Source organism: Giraffa tippelskirchi, chromosome 6 (assembly GCF_054371585.1).
Source record: "Giraffa tippelskirchi isolate mGirTip1 chromosome 6, T2T-mGirTip1v1.2.pri, whole genome shotgun sequence".
NCBI classification, from domain to species: Eukaryota; Metazoa; Chordata; class Mammalia; order Artiodactyla; family Giraffidae; genus Giraffa; species Giraffa tippelskirchi.
The window spans coordinates 157,501,980-157,520,349 of record NC_137280.1 but is presented as its reverse complement, the minus strand read 5'-3'; the positions used below and the strand labels follow the sequence as shown (position 1 = coordinate 157,520,349).

Genomic DNA, 18,370 nt, shown 5'->3' with positions numbered 1-18,370 from the left:
TGTGCTTTGATACATACTGAAGGTTTGTGGTAACCCTCCATGGAGCAAGTCTGTCAGCACCATCTTTCCAACAGCATTTGCTCAATTTATGTCTCTGTTGCGTTTTGGTAATTCTCTCAATATTTCAAACTTTTTCATTATTATTTTATTTGTTATGGTGAAACTTGATCAGTGATCTTTGATGTTACTACTTTGACTCAATGAAGGTTCAGTTAACATTTCCTTTTAGCAATAAAATTTTTTAGCAACAAAATATTTAACCAAAAATATCTTTAATTTAAAATGTATGTACTTTTTTAGACATAATGCTATTGTACACTTAACAGACATGACAGTACACTGCAACCATAATTTTTACATGCGTATACTGAAATTAATAGAATTTTTAAAATTCACATGATTTGCTTTATTGCTGTATTCACTTCGTTGTGGTGGTCTGGATTGGGACTCTCAGTATAATATCTCCAGCTATACCTGTACATATTCCCTTTCATATATATCTTACATATTTATATAAAAATTTAATAGGAACTACCTTTGGCAATAAAAAAAAAGTGACATTTTTCTTTGTATTTTCCAACGGTCCCCATTTTCTACAGTAAGTATATATTAATCATACTAAGGGGACAAGGGCTTTCCTGGTGGATCAGACGGTAAAGAATCTGTCTGCAATGTGGGAGACCCATGTTTAATCCCTCGGTCGGGAAGATCTCCTGGAGAAGGAATTGCAACCCACTCCAGTACTCTTGCCTGGAAAATCCCACGGACAGAGGAATCTGGCAGACTATTGTCCATGGGTTGCAAAGAGTCAGACACAACTGAGTGACTAACAACAACAGCAGTAACAACAAAGGGGACAAAGTGATTTTAAGAAACTACATGGAAAACACAATGTCCAAACCACAATCAAAAATCACCCATCACAGTAAGAACAACAGCAACAAAAATCACTACTTGAATGAAAAACAGACAATCAACAGAGCCAATACTGATATGAATTAGATGTTAAAATTATCCAACAAAGATTGTAAAGCAGCTACTATAAAAATTCTCCATCAACTACAAATTCTCTTAAAACAGACAGAATTCAAGCCAAGAAATAGAAATGATTTTAAAAAATGAACCAAATGGCAATTACAGAATTGAAAACTACAATAAGAAAGAAAACTAAAAACTCTTTAAATGGACTTAACAGTGGGAATTACAGGGGACAGAATTGGTGAATTTGAGGACAGATCAACAGAATTGACCCAATCTGAATGACAAAAAAAAAAAAAAGGAAAATCATTGAAAACAACAAGGTGTTACAGATGGATGGGACAATTATGAAAAGACCTAGATCCATATCATTAGAGTCCCATGAAGAGAAGAGAAAGAGTGAAGAATATTCAACAAATGGCTGAAAACTTCCAAATCTGGAGAAAGGTGTACATCTACATATTAAACTGAGCAAACCACAGACAGGTAAACCCACAGATATTACAACTTGACACACGTATCTGAAAACAAAGAAAAATCTTGAAAGCAACTACCTAAAAAGGATGTAGGGCACACAAACTCATATGATAGTTTTCTCATCTGAAACCACATAGGTCAAAGAAAGTAACAAAAAAAAATTTCAAGCATTGAAAAAAGAACTCTCAATCATGAATTTTGTATCTGACAAAGTTATCTTTCAGGAATTAAGGGAAAACAAAGACATAGCAGGCAAAGGAAAAACTAAAAGAATCTGTCATTTGCAGACATATCCTTCAAGAGTGGTTAAAAAAGTTCTTCAATTGATAAAACAGGACTCTTGGTACATGAAGAAAGAAGAAAGGACATTGGGAAAAGCAAAAGTATGGGTAAATAGACTCAACAGACTACCATTCCTCTCAAGAGGTTTTAAAATCATAATAAATGGATGAAATAAAAACTAAATAAGCATAAAAAACTGGAGTTCATAAAAAACTGGAATTCAAAGTTAAAAATCTCTTTATTAAAAGATATTATCAACAAAGTAAATAAGCAAACTCTCAGAACAAAAGAAAATATTTGCAAACCAGTTATCTGAAAAGGGACTGATAATCAGAATATACAAATTCCCAAAACTCAACCAAAAAAACCTGATTAAAAAACCTGACTTGGATATTTCTCCACAGAAAATATACAAATGGACGGTAAGTACATGAAAAGATGCTCAGTATCACTATTCAGTAGAAAAATGCAAATCAAAACACAACAAGAAACCATTTCACACCAATCAGAATAGCTATTTTCCAAAAAGAAAAATCAAAAACAGAAAATACAAATGATGGTGAGAATATGGCTCAATTAGAACCCTCAGGCATGGCTACCATTAAAAACAGCCTAGCTGCTACTGAAAGTGAAAGTTGCTCAGTCATGTCCAACTCTTTGTGACCCCATGGACTATACAGTCCATGGAATTCTCCAGGCCAGAATACTGGAGTGGGTAGCCATTCCCTTCTCCAGGGGATCTTCCCAACCCAGGAATCGAACTGGGGTCTCCTGCGTTGCAGGCGGATTCTTTACCAACTGAGCTATCAGGGATGGTATGGCAATGCCTCGAAAGACAACATATCAAAAGCTACAGAATATGCAAGGCCAAAAAGGTGTTAAGAGGGAAAGCAACAGCATTAAATGCTTACTTTGGGAAACAGGAAAAGTCTCAAATCAGTAATCTTAAATTCCTCCTTAAGAAACTAAAAATAAAAGAGCAAAAAAAAAACCCCAAAGCACATATTGCCAAAATAAAATAAACATAACTTATATAACCATTTAAAAATGAATTTATAATTTTATTTTTTTAATTTGATTTAACTCTTAGTCAAACATCATTAGGATTTATATTGAGTTAAATTTTAAAATATACTTTCAAAAGAATTTAAGAATTGCATCTTGAATTTATAATTTTACATCTCCAAAAGAAATCCCAGGCTGAAATGTTTTCACTGAAGAATTCTACCAAATATTAATACCAATACGTCAAAAACTCTTCCAAAGAGCAGAAGAGGAGGGAACGTGTCCTTACCCCATGCTATGAGGCCAGTATTACTCAAATAATGAAGCAAGACAAAGATATCACAAGAAAACTAGAGAAGAATTTCTCTCATTAAGACAAAAATTCTCAACATACCAACAACCTGAGTTCAGCAATGCTTAGCATACACCATACCGTAATGAGATTTATTCCAGGCATGCAAGGCTGGTTCAACATTAAAAAAAAAAAAAATCAGTATAATCCACCACATCAACATGCTAAAGAAAAAAATAATATGATCACATAAATTGACTCGGAAAAAATAATTTGAAAATATCCAACACCCACTCATGGTTAAAAACTCACAGTAAACTAGGAAGAGAGGCAATCTACCTCAACTTGATAATCAGTATCTATCCACTCTTCTCAAAAAAGCTACACTTAACATTATATTTGGTGGTAAAAAACACTTAAATGCTTTCCACCTAAGACAAAGGACAAAGCAAGGCTGTCTGCTCTTACCACTCTCATTCAACAGTATAGAATTTCTAGCCACTGTATATGACAAGAAATAACATAAAAATCAGAAAGAAAAAACTCCCTATTTGCAGTTGACATGATTGTCTATGTAGAAAATCCTATGTGTAAAAAGTTTCTTAGAACCAAAAGATAAGTTTAGCAAGGTCAAAGATGCAAGACCAACATATATAAATCAATCCACATTTCTATATACTAACAATAAACATGTGGAAACTTAACACAGTAATATTAACAGAATTGGTTCAAAGAAAACAAAAAAATTAAGTACAAATTAAACAGGTATAATATAGGATTGCATGCACGCTAAGTTGCTTCAGTCATGTTCTACTATGTACAAACCTATGGACTGTAGCCTGCCAGGCTTCTCTGTCCATGGGACTCTCCAGGCAAGAGTAATGGAGTGGGCTGTCATGCTCTCCTCCAGGGGATCTTCCTGAACCAGGGATCAAACCCATGTCTCTTACATCTCCTGCATTGACAGGTGGGTTCTTTACCACTAGTTCCACCTGAGAAGCCTATTAATACAGGATTGATATACTATTAATTACAAAATGCTGATTAAAGAAAAAAGAACTAAATAAACGGAGACATATCATATCAGTACAGTAAAGATGTCAACTCTTCCAAAACTGATCTAAAGGTTTAATGCAATTTCTATGAAAATTTCAACAAAGTTTTTGTAGATATAAACAAGTCTGTTCTAAAATTTATATGTAAAGACACAAGTCTTAGAATACCTAAAACCAAATTGAAAGGTGAGAGGAATCACTTTACCCAATATTAAGGATACTATATAGTTAGATATCAAGAGTATGATATTAGCAAATGGAGACATACAGATCAATAGAACACAATAAAGAACCCACAGGTAAACCCACACATATATGCCCAATTTTATTTATGACAGTGCAAAAAGCAATTCAACAGAATTCCAATTCAATGGAAGGAAGATACTTGCCTTTTCAACAAATGCTGCTAGAGTAATTGGATATTTCTAAGCAAAAATGAAAACTGGAAAAGGTCAGTTTTCATTCCAATCCCAAAGAAAGGCAATGTCAAAGAATATTCAAACTACTGCACAATTGCACTCATCTCACCCACTAGCAAAGTAGTGCTCAAAATTCTCCAAGCTAGGCTTCGATGGTATGTGAACTGAGAACTTCCAGATGTTCAAGATGGATTTAGAAAAGGCAGAGGAAACAGAGATCAAATTGCCAACATCCATTGGATAATCAAAAAAGCAGGAGAGTTCCAGAAAAAAATCTATTTCTGCTTTATTGACGATGCCAAATCTTTTGACTGTGTGGATCACAACAAACTACGGAAAAATTCTTAAAGAGATGGGAATACCGGACCACCTTACCTGCCTCCTGAGAAATCTGTATGCAGGTCAAGAAGCAACAGTTAGAACAGGACATGGAACAACGGACTGATTCCAAATTGGGAAAGGAGTACGTCAAGGCTGTATATTGTCACCTTGCTTATTTAACTTATATGCAAAGTACATCATGCGAAATGCCAGACTGTATGAAGCACAAGCTGAAATCAAGACTGCTGGGAGAAATATCAATAACCTCAGATATGCAGACGACACCACCCTAATGGCAGAAGGCTAAAAGGATCTAAAGAACCTCTTGATGAAAGTGAAAGTGCTGCTAAGTCACTTCAGTCGTGTCCGACTCTGTGCAACCCCATAGACGGCAGCGCACCAGGCTCCCCCGTCCCTGGGATTCTCCAGGCAAGGACACTGGAGTGGGTTGCCATTTCCTTCTCCAATACATGAAAATGAAAAGTGACAGTGAAGGCGCTTAGTCGTGTCCGACTCTTAGTGACCCCATGGACTGCAGCCTACCAGGCTCCTCGGTCCATGGGATTTTCCAGGCAAGAGTACTGGAGTGGGGTGCCAAAGTGGATAGTGAAAAAGCTGGCTTAAAACTCAACATTCAAAAAACTAAGGTCATGGCATCTGGTCCCATCACTTCATGGCAAACTGATGGGGAAACAATGTAAACAGTGACAGATTTTATTTTCTTGGGCTCCAAAATCACTGCAGATGGTGACTGCAGCCATGAAATTAAAAGATGCTTGCTCCTAATCTTCAGAAAGAAGAATGGACCTGGAGGAATCAACCTGCCTGACTTCAGACTATACTACAAAACTACAGTCATCAAGACAGTATGGTACTGGCACAAGGACAGAAATATAGATCAATGGAACAAAATAGCAAGCCCAGAGATAAATCCACGCACCTATGGACACCTTATCTTTGACAAAGGAGGCAAGAATATACAATGGAGAAAAGACAATCTGTTTAACAAGTGGTGCTGGGAAAACTGGTCAACTACCTGTAAAAGAATGAAACTAGAACACTTTCTAACACCATACACAAAAATAAACTCAAAATGGATTAAAGACCTAAATGAAGACCAGAAACTATAAAACTCCTAGAGGAAAACATAGGCAGAACACTCTCTGACATAAATCACAGCAGGATCCTCTGTGACCCACCTCCTAGAGTAATGGAAATAAAAAGCAAAAATAAACAGTTGGGACCTAATTAAACTTAAAAGCTTTTGCACAACAAAGGAAACTATAAGCAAGGTGAAAAGACAGCCTTCAGAATGGGAGACAATAATAGCAAATGAAGCAACTGACAAAGAATTAATCTCAAAAATATACAAAAACTCCAGCAGCTCAATTCCAGAAAAATAAATGACCCAATCAGAAAATGGGCCAAAGAACTAAACAGACATTTCTCCAAAGAAGACACACAGATGGCCAACAAACACATGAAAAGATGCTCAACATCCCTAATTATCAGAGAAATGCAAATCAAAACCACAATGAGGTACCATCTCACACCAGTCAGAATGGCTGCTATCAAATAGTCTACAAGCAATAAATGCTGGAGAGAGTGCGGAGAAAAGGAAACCCTCCTACACCGCTGGTGGGAATGCAAACTAGTACACCCACTATGGAGAACTGTGTGGAGATTCCTTAAAAAACTGTAAACAGAACTGCCATATGACCCAGCAATCCCCCTGCTGGGCATACACATCGAGGAAACCAGAATTGAAAGAGACACGTGTACCCCTATGTTTATCGCAGCGCTGTTTATAATAGCCAGGACATGGAAGTAACCTAGATGTCCATCAGCAGATGAATGGATAAGAAAGCTGTGGTACATATACACAATGGAATATTACTCAGCTATCAAAAAGAATGCATTTGAATCAATTCTAATGAGATGGATGAAACCGGAGCCTATTATACAGAGTGAAGTAAGTCAGAAAGAAAAACATCAATACAGTATATTAACACACACACACATATATATATATATAATTTAGAAAGAAGGTAACAATGACCCTATATGTGAGACAGCAAAAGAGACACAGATGTAATGAACAGACTTTTGGACTCTGTGGGAGAGGTGAGGGTGGGATGATTTGAGAGACTAGCACTGAAACATGTAAATTATCATACGGGAAACAGATCACCAGTCCAAGTTCAGTGCGTGAAACAGGGCACTCAAAGCCGGTGTACTGGGACAACCCTGAGCAATGGGATGGGGACGGAGGTGGGAGGGGAGTTCAGGATAGGGGACACATGTACACCCATGGCTGGTTCATGTCAGTGTATGACAAAACCACTACACTACTGTAAAGTAATTAGCCTCCAATTAAAATAAGCAAATTAAAAAAAAATACGCTTGCTCTTTGCAAGAAAGCTATGACAAAGCGAAATAGAATATTAAAAAACAGAAACATTACTTTGCCCACAAAGGTCCGTCTAGTCAAGGCTATGGTTTTTCCAGTAGTCATGTATCGATGTGACATATGGACCATAAAGAAAGCTGAGCACCGAAAAACTGATGCTTTTGATCCATGTTGTTGGAGAAGATTCATGAGAGTCCCTTGGACTGCAAGGAGATCCAACCAGTCAATCCTAAAGGAGATCAGTCCTGAATATTCATTGGAAGGACTGATGCTGAAGCTGAAACTTCAATACTTTGGCCACTTGATTTGAAGAACTGACTCACTGCAAAAGACCCTGATGCTGGGAAAGACTGAAGGCAGGAGGAGAAGGAGACGACAGAGGATGAGATGGTTGGATGGCATCAGCGACTCAACGAATATGAGTTGAGCAAGCTCTGGGAGTTGGTGATGGCCAGGGAAGCCTGGCATGCTGCAATCCATGGGGTCACAAAAAGTCAGACATGACTGAGTGACTGAAATGGACTGAAGCAAAAATATGAACATCAATTTAAACCATATCTCTCATAAAAAAAAAAAGAAATCAAAATGGATCATGGACTTAACTATAAAACATAAAATTATAAAACTTTTGGAAACAATCAAAGGAGAAAATCTATGAGGCAATCAAACAATCAAAGGAGAAAATCTATGAGGCCCAGGCTAGGAGTTCTTAGACTTGCCTCTACAAGTGCAACCTTAAAGACAAATATTAATAAATTAAGTTTCATTAAAATTAAAAACTTTTGCTCTGTGAAAGACCTTGTCAAAAAGAGAAAAAGACAAACTACAGAATAAGAGAAAATATTCCCAAACCACATATCAGATAAAGGACTAATATTTAGAATACATAAAAAACTCTGAAAACTCCGTAACAAACAATCCTATTGGAACAGGGGCAAAAGATTAACAGACATTCCCCCCAGGAAGATAAACAGATGGCAAATTAGCACATAAAAAGATTTTCAACATCAATCACTAGGGAAAATGCATATCAAAACCACAATGAGATATCACTAGGCATCTATGTGAATATCTTAAATTAAAAACTGTGAGTAGTGAGGATACATGGAATCAACATCACTCATGTATCACTGGTGAGAATGTAAAATAACACAGCTACTCGAGAAAACAGACTGGCAGTCTCTTATAGAAGTCAATATGCAATTACCACACAATCCAGTAGTTGCACTCTTGGACATTATTCTAACAAAAATGAAAACTTATGTTCACACAAAAACAAACACAAACGTTCATAGCAGCTTTTTTCTTCATAACAGTCAAAACCAGAAATACCCAAATGTTCTGTGATGAGTTAATGATTTAAAAACTGTAATACATTCACGTCATGGAATACTACTCAGCGACAAAAAGGAACTAAGTATTGATACAAGCAACAACTTGGATAAATTTTGAGGAAATTGTGTTCAGTGATAAATGCTATCCTCAAAAATTACATACTATACAATTCCATTTATATAATCTTTTGGAAATGACAAAATGAAAATAGATTAATAGCTGCCAGGAGTTAGAAATGAAGAAAGCTAGGTTTGGTTATAAAACGACAACACAAAGGGTCCTGGTGGTGATGAAACTGTTCTGAATCTTTACTTTGGTGATGAGTTCCAGAAAAACATCTATTTCTGCTTTATTGACTATGCCAAAGCCTTTGACTGTGTGGATCACAATAAACTGTGGACAATTCTGAAAGAGATGGGAATACCAGACCACCTGACCTGTCTCGAGAAACCTGCATGCGGGTCAGGAAGCAACAGTTAGAACTGGACATGGAACAACAGACTGGCTCCAAATAGGAAAAGGAGTATGTCAAGAATGTATATTGTCACCCTGCTTATTTAACTTATATGCAGAGTACATCATGAGAACGCTGGGCTGGAGGAAGCACAAGCTGGAATCAAGATTGCTGGGAGAAATATCAATAACCTCAGATATGCAGATGACACCACCTTTATGGCAGAAAGTGAAGAGGAACTAAAGAGCCTATTGATGAAAGTGAAAGAGGAGAGTGAAAAAGTTGGCTTAAAGCTCAACATTCAGAAAACTAAGATCATGGCATCAGGTCCCATCACTTCATGGCAGATAGATGGGGAAACAGTGGCTGACTTTATTTTTTGGGCTCCAAAATCACTGCAGATGGTGATTGCAGCCATGAAATTAAAAGATGCTTACTCCTTGGAAGGAAAGTTATGACCAACCTAGATAGCATATTAAAAAGCAGAGACATTACTTTGCCAACAAAGGTCTGTCTAGTCAAGGCTATGGTTTTTCCAGTGGTCATGTATGGATATGAGAGTTGGACTATAAAGAAAGCTGAGCACTGAAGAATTGATGCTTTTGAACTGTGGTGTTGGAGAAGATTCTTGAGAGTCCCTTGGACTGCAAGGAGATCCAACCAGTCCATCCTAAAGGAGATCAGTCCTGGGTGTTCATTGGAAGGACTGATGTTGAAACTGAAACTCCAATACTTTGGCCACCTCATGTGGATAGTTGACTCATTGGAAAAGACCCTGATGCTGGGAAGGATTGGGGGCAGGAGGAGAAGGGGACAACAGAGGATGAGATGGTTGGATGGCATCACCGACTCAATGGACATGAATTTGGGTAAACTCCGGGAGTTGGTGATGGACAGGGAAGCCTGGCGTGCTGCAGTAAATGGGGTCGCAAAGAGTCGGACACGACTGAGTGACTGAACTGAACACATGCAATGAAACTGTATAGATTTAAATGGATACCACACACACACAATGTACATAGAACTGGTGAAATCTGAGTAAGATAAGTGAACTCCATCAATTGAAACTGACTTCTAGTTGTGATACCACCAGATGCTGTCATTGAGGAAAAATGGGTGAAGGAAACATCTCTGCATTATTTCTTACAACTACAATTACCTCAAAATAAGTTTACTTTGAAAAATCTGAGAGATAAGTCAATATTTAGATAGACAGACATGGATAAGGGAGAAATATGGTTCTACTATTATACATGTATCTTAACTGTGAACAGTTGCTACTTACAAAGACTTTATAAAGAATTGAGAGAGATCTCTAGGTCTTTCCCTTAGCTAGAGACAGATAAAATAGAAAGGAATGTGACAAATAACAATGTTACAATGTTCACAGAGTGAATACAGAAAATCTATTGGAACAATGTTTCACTCACAGATATTCTACAGCTACCACCTATGGTCAAACATAGGATCTTTTTGCACTATAATAGTCAGATATGCATTTAAATGTTTCCCATCTTTCAACACAACTATAGCCAAAAGAGGAAATATAAGTCACTAACTCACAAAGAAGCAGCTAGTTTTTCCTTCCTACAGTGAAAAAAAGGCAATAAAAGAATGAAGGCCATTTCTCAAGCAGTAAATGTGTGTTTAATCTGCTGCAAAATTATCCAAAGCCATTTTTAAAGATGCAGGATTTTTAAAGACGCAGCATTACCCAGTGTATCAGTCAGTTCATGATGCCATAACAAAATTCCATATACTAGGTGGCTTAAACAATACAGTATCTTTACTTTTTCACAGTTCTGGAGGCTGAATCCAAGATTAAGGTGTCAACAGTTCCCTGATGGCTCAGTGGGGAAAGAATCTGCCTACAATGCAGAAGACACAAAAGGCATCAGTTTGGTTCCAGGGTCAGGAAGATCCCCTGGGGAAGGAAATGGCAGCCCATTCCAGTATTCTTGCAGGAAACCCCATGATCAGAGGAGCCTGGCAGCTACAGTCCATGGACTCGCAGAGAGTCAGACACGAGTGAGAGACTACAAACACACACAACAGATAGAGGGGGTTTCTCATGAGGTATCTCTCCTTGACTCACAGATGGCCCTTCTCTCACCGTGAACTCAAATGGCCTTTTTTCTGCCCACGGGCAAGCCTTGTCTCCTCCTCTTCTAAGAACACCAGTCCTAGTGATTATGGACCCACCTTATGATCTCATTTAACTTCAATTATCACCTTAAATATCCTGACTCTACAGTCACATTGGGGGTTCGGGCTTCAATCCATGACTTTTGGAGAGATACAATTCAGTCCATTATACCCAGTGAATAGTCAGTTCTGGAGTATACTAAGTTTTGTGTGGGTACACTTCTATCTGTGTGTATTATATGTACTGGAATGAGTAAGACAAAGGAACAAGCAAGCTTAGCATCTGCACTGGAAATCCAGTTCTATTAGTTTTCTCAACAATAAAAATTTGGATAATATCTCTTCCCTCTACATAATTATGAAAATTAAGTTAGATAGCCTATGTAGAGTACCCAGAATATAGTAAATGATTACTCAATAATGGGCCTCTGCCTTTCCACTTCCTTCCCCACACACAAAAAATTTTTAAACATTACTCAAATATAAACATATTTGAAAAATCATGGGAAATGGATTCCCAACCACTACCTAGCTGTGTGACCTTGAGTCACTCTCCACTGGGCAATGACAGCTTCCTCTATCACTAAAGTGCTATTTATCTATGCATATCACTCGCCTGATTACATACACAGTTCTCTCTTATCCTCAGGGGATACATTCCAAGATTCACAGGCATGCCTGAAACCTTGAATTAGTATGGAATCCCATACACACTCTGTTTTCCGCATATACAGATACCCATGATAAAATTTAATTTATAAATTAGGCAGAGTAAGAGATTAACAATAATTAATAATAAAATAGAACTATAACAATATACTATAGTAAAGTCATGTGAATGTAGTCTCTCTCACAATGTCTTACTGTACAACGTAACGTCTTTTGCACTTCAACTAAGCCCTATCACACACTGGTGCTAACTTTCGCAGTTTCAGGTGCAACAGCAAAACTATCATGAATTCCTTTTTCCTTCATAGTTTCACAGACAGAAGATTCACTCCTACCACAGATCTTCATAATCGCAGCATATGATTTCTTTTGTTCCCTATTAAGAAGAAAACTTTCAGCTTCTTTTGACATATCCCAATTGCCAACATCACTACTCTTGTGCTTTGGGGGCATTATTAAGTAAAATAAGGCTTACTTGACACAAAACTGTGATACTGCAAGACTTTTGATCTGAAGACCAAGAGAGAACTATTAAGTGAAGGCAGGATACACTGGATATGCTTACAAAGGTATGATTCACATCTGGGCAGGATGGAGAAAGATTTCATCACACTGCTCTGAAAAGTGTCAGTTCAGTTCAGTTGCTCAGTCATTCTGACTCTTTGCAACCCCATGGACTGCAGCATTCCAGGCCTCCCTGTCTATCACCAACTCCTGGAGTTTACTCAAACTCATGTCCATTGAGTCAGTGATGCCATCCAACTATCTCATCCTCTATCCTCCCCTCCTCCTCCTGTCTTCAATCTTTCCCAGCATCAGGGTCTTTTTCAATAAGTCAGTTCTTCAAATCAGGTGGCCAAAGTATTGGAGTTTCAGCTTCAGCATCAGTCCTTCCAATGAATATTCAGGACTGATTTCCTTTAGGATGGACTGGTTGGATCTCCTTGCAGTCCAAGGGACTCTCAAGAGTCTTCTCCAACACCACAGTTCAAAAGCATCAGTTCTTCGGCACTCAGCTTTCTTTATAGTTCAATTCTCACATCCATACATGACTACTGGGAAAACCATATCTTTCACTAGATGGACCTTTGTTGGCAAAGTAATGTCTCCGCTTTTTAATATGCTGTCTCGGTTGGTCATAAATTTCCTTCCAAGGAGTAAGCATCTTTTAATTTCATGGCTGCAGTCTCCCTCCATCTGCAGTGATTCTGGAGCCCGAAAAATAAAGTCAGCCACTGTTTCTCCATCTATTTGCCATGAAGTGATAGGACCGGATGACATGATCTTAGTTTCCTGAATGTTGAGTTTAAGCCAACTTTTAACTCTCTTCTTTCACTTTCAGCAAGAGGCTCTTTTGTTCTTCTTCACTTTCTGCCATAAGGGTGGTGTCATCTGCATATCTGAGGTTATTGATATTTCTCCTGGCAATCTTGATTCCAGCTTGTGCTTCTCCCAGCCCAGCGTTTCTCATGATGTACTCTGCATATAAGTTAAATAAGCAGGGTGACAATATACAGCCTTGACGTATTCCTTTTTCTACTTGGAACCAGTCTGTTGTCCCATGTCCAGTTCTAACTGTTGCTTCCTGACCTGCATACAGGTTTCTCAAGAGGCAGGTCAGGTGGTCTGGTATTCCCATCTCTTTCAGAATTGTCCACAGTTTATTGTGATCCACACAGCCCAAGGCTTTGACATAGTCAATAAAGCAGAAATAGATATTTTTCTGGTTGCTTTTTCGATGATCTAGCAGATGTTGGCAATTTGATCTCTGGTTCCTCTGCCTTTTCTAAAACCAGCTTGAACATTTGGAAGTTCACGGTTCACGTATTGCTGAAGCCTGGCTTGGAGAATTTTGAGCATTACTTTACTAGCCTGTGAGATGAGTGAGATTGTGCGGTAGTTTGAGCATTCTTTGGCATTGCCTTTCTTTGGGATTGGAATGAAAATTGGCCTTTTCCAGTCCTGTGGCCACCTCTGAGTTTTCCAAATTTGCTGGCATATTGAATACAGCACTTTCACAGCATCATCTTTGAGGATTTAAAATAGCTCAACTGGAATTCCATCACCTCCACTAGCTTTGTTCATAGTGATGCTTCCTAAGGTCCACTAGACTTCACATTCCAGGATGTCTGACTCTAGGTGAGTGATCACACCATCGTGATTATCTGGGTCGTGAAGATCTTTTTTGGACAGTTCTTCTGGGTATTCTTGCCACCTCTTCTTAATATCTTCCGCTTCTGTTAAGTCCATACCACTTCTGTCCTTTATTCTGCCCATCTTTGCATGAAATGTTCCCTTAGTATCTCTAATTTTCTTGAAGAGATCTCTAGTCTTTCCCATTCTATTGTTTTCCTCTATTTCTTTGCATTGATCACTGAGGAAGGCTTTCTTATCTCTCTGTGCTATTCTTTGGAACTCTGCCTTTAAATGGGTGTATCTTTCCTTTCTTCATTTGCTTTTTGCTTCTCTTCTTTTCACAGATATTTGTAAGACCTCCTCAGACAGCTGTTTTGCTTTTTTGCATTTCTTTTTTGGGGGGATGGTCTTGCTCCCTGTCTCCGGTACAATGAAAAGTGTACACTTCTTAAAACTATGACTTGCCTATATCTGGACATTTTCATTTAGTATCTTGGGACTATGATCAACCAAGAGTAACTGAGATGGTAGAAAATGAAGCCGTGGATAAGGAGAGACTAGTTTAACATCATAGGTTGTTGTTGTTTAGTCACTAAAATGTGTCTGCCTCTGCAACTCCATGGACCGTAGCCCACCAGGCTCCTCTATCTGTTCATGGGATTTCTCAGGCAAGAATATTGGAGTGGGTTGTCATTTCCTTCTCCAGGGGATCTTCGTGACCCAGGGATCGAATCCATGTCTCCTGCATTGGCAAGCAGATTCTTTACCACTGAGCCACCAGGCAAGCCCCATAACATCATATACTGATGCTCCAAAAGCTAATCAAATTTTCTATTAAACTTTAGTAAAAGAGAATTAGTATAAAATTTCAAAATCACTCTTTAATTCTTCCAAAATTATCCTCTAATTTGAAAAATTAATTTGTATAATGTATCAATAGGTTAATTTTATCGTCCTGTTCCTATATCATTAATGCCTTATTGTCCAGCTAGACTGTACATTCTTTTATATTTCTTTCTGTCCCCCATAATGTTCAGTTTCACTCACAAAATCATGTAATCACTGAAATACCTAAAAGCCTTATCCAAATTCCACGGATGTGGTTAGACATAGGGAAAAGTTATTTGTAAATTTTACCTGATAACTATTTTTTATTTAGCCCACAACAGAAATACACTCTAGGTGATTTCAAGATAACACACCTACCATACGTATATTTGCATATTCAAACAATGAGCAGTAACCAACATCCATATCAACATTTGTGGTTTAAAATTAAGATCATGGTGGTCAGAAGCAAAATATATTGTTGGGATAATTGGACCATTTGATGAAAGACAATTTACCATGTAGACTCTAAGGAAAAAACTTTAAAGTACTTGCCCTTCCTCCTATGCCTCCTCTAATTACTAGCATTCTAACATTATCTAATATTACTTGTGGATGAATAACACATGCGGTAGGCAGTTACTCTGATGCCCCCAAGAAACCAACCGAGCTGTGGAGAAGGGACGAATTTAACATCATAGGTTGATGTTACTGGTGCCCTCGTATAACCCACTCCCACACTAAGTGTAGACTGAGTCATGTGATTAGCATCGGCCATTGGAACGTTAGCAAACATGAAGAACACAGAGCATTGGCATGGTATGTCTTGTCCTCCTGGAACACTCCCTATGGAATCCATCTGCCATGCTGTGAAGAAGTTCAAGCTAGTGGAATGAAGAGTCTGGGCATGGGGTGGGGTATTGGGACATAGACACACACACATATGTCCAGCTGAAGTACCAGATCTACAAGTTAAAAAGCTACCTTGGACATTATAGCCAACAGGTGACACATGGAGCAGTCCCCATCAAGCCTTGCCCAAATTTTAGAATTAAGAGCAAATAAATGTTTTAGCAACCAAGTTCTGGAGCAAAGCAATACACAACTACAACACCAGTAAAGGTATTCTTTGGAGTATCTGAGCTGCTCTTAAAGGCAATCTTTCATTTCTGTAACAGCTAGTAAACAGGGAACAAAGCAACTGAAACACCTCTTCACTTTCCCCTTCTTCCCAATTTACCCCTGTTGGATTTTTGTTGTTATTTTGTCTCTGTCAATAATGTTTGCCTGGTTTCCCTAGAATGACTAATTTATGATCCAGACTAATTCGAGCCTTTAGCAGTGCTCTGTATTCTCAGTTATATAGGCACCCCCTTCAAACTACTCCACACCACAGGTAAATAGTTAAGAGTTCTTGGAAGAAAAGCTATGACCAACCTAGACAGCATATTAAAAAGCAGAGACATTACTTTACCAACAAAGGTCCGTCTAGTCAAAGCTATGGTTTTTCCGTCTAGTCAAAGCTGAAGTAGTCAGGTATGGATGTGAGAGCTGGACTATAAAGAAAGCTGAGGGCCGAAGAATTGATGCTTTTGAACTGTGGAGTTGGAGAAGACTCTTGAGAGTCCCTTGGACTGCAAGGAGATCCAACCAGTCCATCCTAAAGGAAATCAGTCCTGAATATTCATTGGAAGGACTGATGCTAAAGCTGAAACTCCAAAACTTTGGCCACCTGATGAACTGATTCATTGAAAAAGACCCTGATGCTGGGAAAGATTGAAGGCAGGAGCAGGAGGGGACGCAGAGGATGAGATGGTTGGATGGCATCACTGACTCGATGGACATGAATTTGAGCAAGCTCCAGGAGTTGGTGATGGACAGGGAAGCCTGGCCTGCTGCAGTCCATTGGGTCACAAAGAGTCAGACATGACTGAGCAACTGAACTGAACTGAGGACAGACACTTTACTAAAGGTCAAAAAATTATACTTATTAATTCGTAATTCTTTTTTACCTGACAGAATCATTAGGCAAAAAGGTCATAGGAATCAATTACCTCTTGTTCAGAATAAATTAAGCAGCACTGAAAACATACGTACTATTTTTCCTCTAAAACCTTACTGATCCTAATTATATAAATATTATTTTAACCCCTATGACCATGTGCTAATACTTTACTCATGACATATATCTTCAACTACTTAAGTTACTTAGTTTTATGAAAGTGAAAGTCACTCAATAGTGTCCAACTCTTTGCGACCTCATGGCATATACAGCCCACAGAATTCTCCAGGACAGAATACTGGAGTGGGTAGCCTTTCCCTTCTCCAGTGGATCTTCCTCACCCAGGAATCCAACCAGGGTCTCCCGCATTGCAGGCAAATTCTTTACCAACTGAGCTATGAGAGAAGCCCACTTAACTTTCTACTAGATCGAAAACTCTGAGAGAGACTCATGAAGAAAAGGAGTATCTTCCTCGTTGCTGTATCTCTTAAATTAAGCCCCTACTACACTGCTCTCCTATACAAATAGAGTAAAAATATCTGGTCATGTTCAGGTTCTACGGTCACTTTGTCCATACCTAATGTCTGCAATTCTCACTCCTGCTTTTATTAAGAAATAATGATTCACCCAGAGTTACAATGCAATCAGTGACAAAGTTAATGAACGCTACATGTCTTAGTACTAACATTTAACAATTATTTGACTAAGAATGGTTTTATTTTTATAGAAACAATAAGATGATTTTTAAGGAAACAAAAGGTATTATTTACATTCCTTATTTCTTTTTTCTTCAACTTTCAGGCTTGAGAAAACTTGCATCTTAGGTCCAGGGTAAGATCTAGTTAGCCAGACACCATACAAATAATATCAAGGGGTGAAGCAGGCCTGATGGAGACCACAGTTAACTGTAGAGCTCAAAACTTAAGTAGGGCAATCACTACTCAGCTATATAAAACTATTCTCAAGCACTAACAGCAGCCAAGTAAAGCCAAGTCCTGTGATTTCTCAAGTAATGCTAGAAATCCAGACATCTAAAACATGAAGTTTTCCTGTTTTTAAAAGTCGCAACTAATCACTCAATGTTCCAAATACACTAAGAGCAAGCGATATTTATCTGTCAACTGGATTCACCCAGGAGGCTCCTGCTACTGCAGGCTGATAGTTTAAAATCTCTATACATAATAGAAGGTGGACTAAAGGAACTATACTACCTTACTGTCACCCCTCACCTCTGAGGAAGAAAGAAAAGAGGAGGAGCATGAAAGGAAGCTCCATTATAGTAAACTTTTAACTTTTCTCTCTTGAAAAAAAAAAAAATTGTTAGCTGTTTTAGAGACAGGACATTTTTCTGCATAAAAAATGTATGCAGAGAATATTTTTCTTTTAAAAAGTTTTTCCTAAATTTTGCAAAAAAAAAGAGTATTCAAATAAATGTAATAGTTACAATTATACAAACTCAACTTCTGGCCTTAACCAAAGGAATGAAAATGCTCAGTAATAAACATGAGACTAATGATTCACCGTGCGCACAGAGAAACAAGGTACAAAATACTAATAGTGTT

At 38.1% G+C, this 18,370-nt stretch overlaps 1 protein-coding gene across 33 annotated transcripts in view; it reads right to left on the bottom strand.

The window, feature by feature from the left end:
* RASA1 (RAS p21 protein activator 1) overlaps positions 1-18,370 on the bottom strand; it is a 112,266-nt gene that overhangs the window by 90,673 nt on the left and 3,223 nt on the right. The window lies entirely within an intron of this gene.